The sequence below is a fragment of the Gallinula chloropus genome (assembly GCF_964237585.1).
Source record: "Gallinula chloropus genome assembly, chromosome: 7".
NCBI lineage: Eukaryota > Metazoa > Chordata > Aves > Gruiformes > Rallidae > Gallinula > Gallinula chloropus.
This window is the reverse complement of record NC_140092.1, coordinates 114,095-122,228: the sequence shown is the minus strand read 5'-3', so window position 1 is coordinate 122,228 and position 8,134 is coordinate 114,095. Positions and strand designations below refer to the sequence as shown.

At 54.0% G+C, this 8,134-nt stretch overlaps 1 long non-coding RNA gene across 1 annotated transcript; it reads left to right on the top strand.

Annotated features, from left to right (window-relative positions):
- Positions 1 to 1,018: 1,018 nt before the first annotated feature.
- On the top strand, positions 1,019 to 6,183 carry LOC311193695. The gene is made up of 4 exons (XR_014617409.1): positions 1,019 to 2,142; positions 3,993 to 4,230; positions 5,000 to 5,096; positions 5,946 to 6,183. It is a non-coding gene; the product is annotated as an uncharacterized lncRNA (long non-coding RNA).
- Positions 6,184 to 8,134: the final 1,951 nt, after the last annotated feature.

Sequence of the window (8,134 nt, the reverse complement as noted above, 5' to 3'; positions counted from 1 at the left end):
AACGGGGGCCCGGAAGCCCCCCGGCGGCCATTTTTCCGTCGGAGCCGCACGGAGATGGGCGCCGCCATGCTCGGAAGCCCCCCGGCCGCCTTTTAACCGCCGGAGCCGCACGGAGATGGGCGCCGCCATGCCCGGAAGTCCTCCGGCGGCCATTTTTCCGCCGGAGCCGCACTGGAACGTATCCCGGCATGCCCCGCTCCCTTGCGGGGGAGTATATCCCGGCATGCCCCGCTCCTTTCCGGGGCAGTATATCCCGGCATGCCCCGCTCCTTTCCGGGCAGTATAACCGCGGAGCTGCCACGAGGAGCCTGCCCGTGCTTTCCGGGGCGATGAGGGGGCCCGTCGGGATGCCGGCGCTCCCTCCCGGTGAGGCTCCGGTTCCGCCGCCCGTCGCGGGGTCGGCCGGGGCCGGGCGGTCGGCGGGTCGCGGCGCGAGTGGTCGCGGCGGGCCGGGGGTCGGTGCGGGGCGCGCGGGCGGCGAGGCGCCGCGCCTTCCACCCCCCCCCAGCCGCGGCCGGCCTTCTGCCGGCGCCGGTCCGTGCCGGGACGTGTCTCCGCGGCGTCCGGCGGGGTGTCCGGGCCGGGAGGGGGGGCTCCGCGCCGCGCGGGCAGTGCGCGGAGGGGGTCGCGGCGGGGGCTTGGGGGTGCGGCCGGGCCAGAGCTCCCGTTCCCCGAGCAGCCGGCACGGGAGACACGGGGCACCGAAGGGGCCGGCGGGGCGGGGCGCGACTGGACTCTTCCGGTCAGTCTGAGCGTGTCCGGGCCGCGGGGCTGGCAGGTTTGGGGGGATTTGGGGGTTTGCGTGGGTCTGTGTCTCTCTCTAGTTGCGGCTTGTGGGTTTTCTGTCTCGCGGGGCTGTTTTGGCAGAGGAGGGCTTAGGGCTTCTCTTGTGGCTGCTGTGGCGTTCAGTGGTTATCGGGGGTTCTTGTGGTGTCTGGGGTTTCCGGGTTTGCTGGTTTCTTCGGCTCGGTGGTTATTTTGCTCTGGTCTTTTGTTGGTTTTCTGGTTTGGGTTTCTTTTGTGGTTTTAATTGGGTTTTTGGGGGTTCCGTGGCTCGCGGGGTTTCTATAATTTTTTATGGTAAATGAAAATGGAGCACAGGTTCTGCTCTGCCTTTTGTTTCTTTGTCAGCCTTTGTTGCCCTTGTGAAATGTCCAAGCCCATTGGAGACATTACTGTTTGGCTTGCTATTTGAGCTTTCTTCTTGGATACCTTGTACCCATTAAGTCCCCAAAAGTTTAAGAGTTGGGTGGTTACCCATCCAGAACCTGTTGTCCTTCTTGTGAGTCTTGGTCCTTCCCAGCCCTCCACTGACCCCTGCCCTTTCTTACTACTCCTCTGATTATTTTTTTTTTTTTTCCCCTTGCCTGTACTTCTCTATTCTACTGTCCTGCTCCCTTTTCTTCTCTCCCTTTCTCTTTCTTCATCTCCCTCTCCCTTTTCTTTTTCTCTCTGTGCTTTTTTCCTGCTTTCTCTTCCTCCTTTTTTCGTCTTCCATCTCTGTCCTGCAGGCCACTGCAGTTACTTTCCTTTTCCATCTCTTTGTCGTGATCTGCACCTGTCTTGTTTTCTCCAAAAATTTCTCTAGCCTGTTGTCTGGTGTTCTTTTTTTTTTTTCATTCTATATCTCACTGTCCCAGGCAGCAAGCTGGCCCTTGAATATGCTTTATTCTCCATAAATGCAGGTGCTGTTGGCAGCAGTTCATGAAACGAGGGGCATCTCCAGCAGATCCTGTAGAAGACAGAGTTGCTGCCTGAGGAGAGCACGCCTCAAAGTGTGCATCGTCAGATTTGCGCTCGCTAGAGAGTATGGGACGAAGCTGGCATTGGCGTCCTGTCCAGCCAGTGTCAGGTGACACCTACTTTGCTGCGCACTGGTTACAGGAGGATCTAGAGTAATACAGATGTACTTCTCAGCGAAGGCAGCGAAGCAACACTTTCCTTTCAAACGGTGAGGCTGGTAAGGAAAGCGCAGTTTGTCTCTGACTGTCTCTATTCCCTTTGTCTCAGGGAGGCTGAATGAAAATGATGACTTCTTGACTGTGTTATCACACTGGGTGAGTAGGTGTGACATGCTGGAGCTGGATACTGAAGTTGAGTACGTGGTGGAATCGATGGATCTGTGTTTTCTGCATGGAGAAGGTAACCTGTCATTCGTTTATTTTTCTTAAAATGAAGCAAAGGACTAGGGAAGGTGGGTTCTTCTTCACAGCGCAGATTTTGATGACATTGTTGGAGTAGAAATCCATCCAAGGGTGGTCCTAAAGTTGGCAACATCAGTAGCATAACAAGAGAGTCTCATGGTTCCGCTGTAAAGTGGAAGTACAGAAAGCTGTTCAGCTCGCAGAGTGCAGGCCTGTGTGACCTGGGAATCTACTGATGGACTCTGCCTTATGAGGTGAGATATTTTCGATCGAGCAGGGGGAGTCATCGTGACTTAACAATGTGGTAGCTACACTTGTGATGGGCTCCTGCAGTTTTATCAGCTCTCGGACCCCGGAAGGCCTTCATCCTCCCTCCGTCTCTAGGATGAAAAGGCAAAACATGCCATATTGTGAGGATGATTGAGTACAATTTTCTGCCGCTCCATAAATAACTTTGATACTTAGTATATGTTAGGAGTGCTTGTGGGAGCTTCAGCCTCTTCTCGAAGCAGTCCCGTCTGTCTAAAGCGCGTGCTTTTAAAAACATCTGTGTGTTACATACATTAGGAACTAAAACTGCAGCTTGATTTTCCTCCTCTAGGGCTGATTTTTCATAATTGCTTCACCCCGGTAACAGAAACGGATAGGCCCTGTTTCGTCAGGGTCAGTCCTGACCTGGTTTAAATGCTGCTGCAAAGCTTCAGTGTTTCAGTTTGCAAGCTGTAAAAATACTTTGTTAAAGATAAGAGTGCTTCTTGGAACTTAAGTGGTAGAACCGCCTTCTCAATGGTAGCTTTTGCTGGCTTGCTTTTGTGCAATGTACATCTTTGCCATTGTGATTTAGCGTGCCTGATTGGTTTAGCATACAGACATTGGCACCCGCTGAGTTGATAAACAGGTCTTTCTCACTGTGCCATTTTTCCACTTCCTTTAATTGTATCTTTTTCAGTCTGTAACCACAGTTAATGTCTTTTTTTTTAAAAAAAAGCACACTACAGCAGCTTGCTTTGTTCATGTGTTCAAAAGATGTTTGTGGTTGCTTTTCCCCCAGTTGTTGCTTGGTTTTTTTTCCTCTTTAAATGCTTTCTGAAAGGTAGAACTGCATTTCCTTGTAGGGTGCACTTAGACTTTTTCCACGTTATCGGAGTTGTAAGAACATGTCAGTTTCAACACAGAAAAAAGGTCCAGCTTTTGCCAGGAGGCTTTTGCCATTAGGGTTTAGCCTAATGTTGCCGAGGAAGCTTTCTTTCTGCTTCCCTCTAAGCCTTACTGTAAAAAAGAAAAAAAGCTGTCATGGGAAAGCCGGTTAAATCGGGCTCGGACCCCAGATTGTCACCGGTTTAATGCAATGAAAGTGTCCTGACTGGACTGAAGCACCCTAAAACACTTTGCGTGCTGCAGCATAAGAATGCAGATGGCTTATCACGCAGTAACTTGGGGATCAGCACCGTTTGCTGCCACTGGCAGAGGCTTTTTTCTTATTCCTTCTGACTGACACGGCCATAGGAGGTGCCTGTTTTGTGGCAGTAGTGCAGCAGCACCATCTCTCGACCCTGCTGCCTCAGACATTGCTTAGCCTCACTGCATTTTGTTTCCTGGTTTTGCTCGGCAGGACAAGTCCTGTTTGGCTGTCATTGCAGGGTTAGAGTGTAATATGAGGAAAGGAGGGTGTTGGCTTAGGAATTTCTGTTCCGCTTGCCACAGTTTTGCCACCAGTATTGCAGTTGGCGAGGTGGCTGTCGGGCGTGGGAATCGCGGGGGTGAGTCTCAGTGTGGGGACAGGTTTGTTGCTGACGCTTCAGCTGGTGGGGTTTTTGAGTTGCTGATGTGTGTTTTCTCATTCTACAGAACCACCTTCATGTTGCGTTCCAGGGAGTGTACTGTGGATGTACAGGAAAGATCTTTCCTGGTGAGACTGTCTATAAGCACCGAAGATGTTCGCCAGCTCTGCGCTGAGAAGTTCGAGGTGGACAAGCCGGCAGAGTGCAGCCCGTTTCTTGTTGTCGACGACACCTGGCAGCAGCTGACGGAGCATACCTGCCCTCGGGAAATGAAGGCTGAGTTGCACAGCTGTCCCCAACCCCAGGTCTTCCACTTTGTCTACAAATGTGTTAACAGAGATCTGTGTGGTGCCATTTGTCACAATGATGACTCCACGTTTTAAAAGCAGCAGCTCGTCGTTGGATTTCTGTTCCTCTTGTTAACGGCTGAAAACATCTTTGTTGGCTGGCATTCCTTAGGAGCCGAGACTGGTCTTAAACCAGGATTGCCCAGTAAAAATCCCTTAGCCACATCAGGCATAGCTTAGAAAACCCCATGTAAATCGTGCACAGGGCCGGTTATGCAGACTATTCCACCAGCGTGTTTGAGCCAACAGCCACAAGACTCTGCTGCAGCATATCATATCGTGGCCCTCGGCAGGTTGTCTGCTGTGGTGTGCAAATGTCTTATTTTTTTTGCACCTGGCCTCTAGCCACATGTCATTTTGATTTATATACGTGTATGCTAGACAAGCATTGCAGTAAACTGGCTGGTGTTAGCTTGGGTTCGACTTGTCCCATTCAGGGCATCAGTTAACTCAGAATTACCTGGATGATTGATTGCATTCTTTCCTGTTTTTTTTTTTTGTTTTGTTTTTTTTTTAATTACAGAAAATTGTGGGGGTTTATTATAGACATCTTGCAGCAGTTGCAGGTAGACTGTCAGGGTCGTCTTCTAAAAATATTTTTTCAGCTGTAAAGAATTCTGTAATTATGCATGTGATTTTAACATTCAATATACAAGAATAAGTCTCTTTCGGGTTTTGGCGTATTGCATTTAAGGTCTCTATGGTTTCTCCTCTTTTCCTGTTACAGGTGAGTTCTTGGGAGCTTGTGGTACCTGTAAGAAGGTCGTAGTATTGGCGCTGGTGATTTCATTGCCTTTATCTGAACTGGATGTACTGTTACCTGGGTTAGTGTTTCTATCCATTGGTTTAGACAGCCTTGTGGGTAGGAAGAGGAAGTTGAAAGAAAAGGATGTAGAGAAGGGGCAGAGAAAGAACGCAGAGAACCGAGTTTAGGAGTAAAATGTGTTAGTCTGTCTGCTGGTGCAGGCTCCTCTCAGAAAATGAGCCAAGGAGGTTGGTAAGGTGTTTGTAGTTTTACTGATTTTTTTTTTTTTCTCCTGGTTTTTGTGGCTATAGGGGTTGGGTGGGTTGGTTTTTTTACAGGGTCTGGGATTTGTGGGGTTAGTGTGGGCTTGTGAGGTTTTTCTGTTGGTTTGTTTTTTTTAACTGGGGTTCTAAGGGGGGGTTTTGGTTCTCTGCCTTTTGAAGGCTTTGGGGTTCTGTGGGTTGCAGGTTTGGGGGAGGGCTAGGGGCTTCTGTGGTGTTTTGAGTTCCCGCAGCTTTTCTTGTGGGGTCTGGGGTTTGTGTGTGTCTTTAATGGGGGTTTGTGGCTTCTTTGGTTTTTGGGCTTTGTGGGGGTTTCTAGTTTGTGGGAATTCTTTGGGTATTTTGGTTTGGTTTTTCTTAGGCTGAGAGGCTTTAGGAGGAAAGCCTGTTCTGAGCGTGGTGTTCTCCTTGTAACAGAAGCAGGGTCTCACTGTGGCATGCCAGCTGTCGTGGCTAACAAGGGAGCTTTTTTGTTTTGTGTTGTTATAAATATTACAAGAGTTCCACTTTGTAAAATGCTTTTGTGATGAGTTCAGGCTACGTCTTGCATCCATTGAAAGCAGTATTTACTGGGGCCGAGTCTTCCTGTTTGGAGCTGAGGAAGGAAGTATGGATTGAATAACAATGTATTGGTTTTTGACCTGCAGATGGTGGAAGAAAGTGAGGAAAGACTAACAGAAGAGCAGATTGAGTCACTTCTCCAGGCAGTCTACCAGTCTTCTTCCAGGGGATCCAGAAGAACAGCCAAGAGACTTGGCAATGTTGGCTGAAGACGAAGGTGACCAAACCTTCGAGGCATCTCAGCCCAAAGCTGGCAACGGTTTCGACAGAGGAGAATCGGCTGACAATTTTCTGGGTTATACTTGGCAGCAGTTTACTGTTGTATTGGACATTGTTGTAAAATGCCTTAGAATTTTTATTATTCAGAGGTGATGAGGGAACCAGTTGTTTCCAAGAAAGCGTGGCCAAGGCCACTGTTGTTGTGGCATCTTTCCATCGATGGGGCTGGCAGCAGCTGAGTCAGGGCGGTTGGCTCTTTTTGGGGGACTATGGGGTCTTTACAGGGTCTCTTTTTGGTGGGGTCTAGGGCTTTTGGGGGGGGTTCTCTAAGGGGGGGTGTGGGGTTCTTTGAGGGGATCTTTATGGGGTCTCATTTTGGGGGGGATGTGAGGGGCTTGGGGGCGTCTTTAAGGAGTCTCAGGTTTTTTGGGGGGTGGTTAGGGTTCTTTATGGGGTCTGTTTGGGGGGTCTGGGTTTTTTGGGGGGGCTCTTTGGGGAGTTGGGGGGCCCTAAGGGCCTTTTTAGGGGATCGTGGGGGGGCTCTTTGGGGGGGGGTGTGTCTCTGAGGGGTTCTGGGGGGGGTCTCTCTAGGGTCTATTTTTGGGGTGTTGGGGGTTCCTTCGGGGGTCTTCTAGGGGGTCAGGGGCCAGGGTGGGGTTCGAGGGCTCTCGGAGGGGTCGCAGTAGGGTTGGGAGGGGGGTTGAATTCGCTGGAGGAGATGGGGGGTTGTTAATGAGCGCAGGTCAGCGGCAGACGGGTAATTAGTGGGGCAGGGGGAGCCGAAAAGGGCCGAGCAGAGGCGGAGAGATACGAGCAGAGGCGGAGAGATACGAGCACTGGCGGAAAGGCCCGAGCACTGGCGGAAAGGCCCGAGCGGGGATTCGAACACGGGGGTCCTCGGTGCTGCCGCCTTGCGGACACGCAGCGGTACTGCGCCCGGGTGGCGCAGCGCACGGAAGCCGCCGCGTTCTGCTGCCTCCGTGCACACTCGCCGCGTTCCTGCGCGGGTGCGCGCAGAGCCCGCTGCGTGCGGACTGCGGCCGGGCGGCGCAGCGCGAGCGGCAGGGCGCTTTAACGAGGGACGCCGCCATTGCGGGGCGGCCGCTCCCTCCCGGTGAGGGGGGGGTTCCGCCGCCCGTCGCGGGGTCGGCCGGGGCACTGTCAGGTCCGGGGAACCCCCGAAGGCGATGGGACTCCCTCGGGGGGGCAGATTTTGGGAGGGGGCGCGCGGGGGGGGGGGGTCACTGTCATGTGCGGGGATTCGAAGACGGGGTGAGGTCGCCCATCCGGGCGCTGACCGAGCTGGTACCTGCTTAGCTTCCCGGACGGGGAAGCTGTGAGGTCACCGGACGCTCCCTCCCGGAGAGGCGCCGGTACCGCCCCCCCCCCCGCCCCCCTCGCGGGATCGCTCGGTGCTGCCGCCTTGCGGACACGCAGCGGTACTGCGCCCGGGTGGCGCAGCGCACGGAAGCCGCAGCGTTCCGAAAGTTCCCTCCCGGTGAGGCGGGGTTTCCTTCGCCCGTCGCGGGGTCGGCCGGGGCACTGTCAGGTCCGGGGAACCCTCGAAGGTGATGGGACTCCCTCGGGGGGGGTCAGATTTTGGGAGGAGGGGCGCACGTGGCGGGGGCACTGTTAGGTGCGGGGATTCGAAGACGGGGGGAGGTCGCCCATCCGGGCGCTGACCGAACTGGTCCCTGCTTAGCTTCCCGAACGGGGCAGCTGTGCTGTGTAGCCCCCCCCCCAAGCTCGCGCCCCCAAACGGGGGCCCGGAAGCCCCCCGGCGGCCATTTTTCCGTCGGAGCCGCACGGAGATGGGCGCCGCCATGCTCGGAAGCCCCCCGGCCGCCTTTTAACCGCCGGAGCCGCACGGAGATGGGCGCCGCCATGCCCGGAAGCCCCCCGGCGGCCATTTTTCCGCCGTAGCCGCACGGAGATGGGCGCCGCCATGCCCGGAAGCCCCCCGGCCGCCTTTTAACCGCCGGAGCCGTACGGAGATGGGCGCCGCCATGCCCGGAAGCCCCCCGGCGGCCATTTTTCCGTCGGAGCCGCACGGAGA